Below are 1,842 nucleotides of genomic sequence, written 5' to 3' on the forward strand. Positions count from 1 at the left end.
TCCCAAACTCAATTAGAAGATGTAAAGTTAGGTTTGTATTACATCCCTGGAACATATTGAGTGTCACTGCGGTCAGAGGCGTGGCTGTAAATGCAAAATAACGCTGTCACACATTTGCATCCAAACCTGCTGAACGATGGTTTCGCACACCTCTGAAAATGTACTCACTTCTTTGTGGGCATGAGCCTTGGTTAGTCATCAAAAAAAGAGTATGAATTCGGAAATATTCAATAGACTGGAAGGACAACAGCTGGGGAAGTTATCTTACTGCTAAAATAATCAGGGTTTCTACAAAAACTTTGCATAGATTGAGGGGAAGCAACAGCATGAGTTAAGTAAATTGGAAACAAACCGAGATCACCTCGAAAGATGGGTCAGGGAGCGGTTCCTGATCCAGGAGTAGGATTCGTTTGTGTGTATTCAGACTGTTAATTTGTTCCGTATTGTCGGGGAAACGGATTCTGGTTCACTTTAAGCATACCAAATGTGTCCAGTCTGAATACACCCTAGCATTTCGCACAAAGAATCTTCCAACTGTAGGTGGCGGACCACTGGTAAACAGTAGAAAAAGGAGAAGTCCCTCCCTGCCTGTTCAGTGTGAACTTCATGGGTTATATGCAAGTTCTTGAACGTGTGTCACCAGCCAAGTTTATAAACTAGTACATGTACGAGATAATGCCCGACAAGATGTGTATTATTAGAAAACAATGGACGTAGAGGTGTGAACCGTGTGACATAAAGCTGTGGAATCCACACAGCAAGACAGTTGAAAAGACATAAGTGATTTTATAGTTCCCTTTTTAAAAATTGGGATATCGCAGAGGAGAAAGAATGACGAGCATCTAAGGAGGAGGAGATGACGTAAACAACAAAAAAGTTTTTGCTTTTTCATGGTGAAACTTGAGCTCTTTAGAGTCCATCTTCTTCTTTCCCTCTGTTCTTCCCTGAATTATGTCCACATTGGTCGTGGTGTGAGCAGCATTTGCATGTTAGCCTTGTGACTGACTGGTTAGTCCTCCAGCATGAATCCACACTCCTAAAAACGACAGCTGAGATCTGGTTCAGCCTCATGCGACCTATAGTGAGGATAGGTAAAGGGAGTGGAAGTTCAACGTTTATTTTTGGATTAAAGGAACGGGGATCGCATTGCTGCGATATCGACACATGTCAAGGACATCTGGGGGACTCGGACTACAGTTTTTCTTTGATACCCCCACAGCCAGATTGACAAACTGAGATTGTTTTACCTCCCTGAGCTGCCAACTGATGCCGAGCCCTTTGAGAAGATGCGTGACTGTGGAATTCCTGACTAAACAGCAAAACTTGATCCGTAGTCTTCGGAGCAAACACACGCCCAAAGCAGAAGGTCTAATGTTATCTCTCAAAGATGATTACAGATCTCTGCTGGCTCTAATACCTAAATCATTATGGGTTTTTAATAGTACTCAAAGATTAATACATACAAACTTAGATAGTAGCATCTGCACAGATATTTTGAAAGTTGGTTAATATGTTTTTGTATTTTTCTTTTCATATTTAATTTCTTCTACACTGACATTAGTTTGGTTTTGAAGCATTTTCTGTTTTATTTTGAAGGTTTTTATTTTCCTTGCAATGTCTGCTTTGACCTTGCCTTCTTCCAAAATAATTCTCTTTGAGTATTTTATGTGTCTTCGACCTCTCAAGATAGTTTTGTCTCTCCTTTTTCCTTTGACAGTACATCTGTTCTCCTGGTCATCGTGTCACGACCTTCTGTTTAACCTGTCCCCTTCTTCTATTTATTTTATTTGATGGAAATCCTGTTTTATTTGCCTTTCACTTGTAGCCTTTCTGTTTTTTTAT

This window comes from Oryzias melastigma, linkage group LG3 (assembly GCF_002922805.2).
Source record: "Oryzias melastigma strain HK-1 linkage group LG3, ASM292280v2, whole genome shotgun sequence".
NCBI lineage: Eukaryota > Metazoa > Chordata > Actinopteri > Beloniformes > Adrianichthyidae > Oryzias > Oryzias melastigma.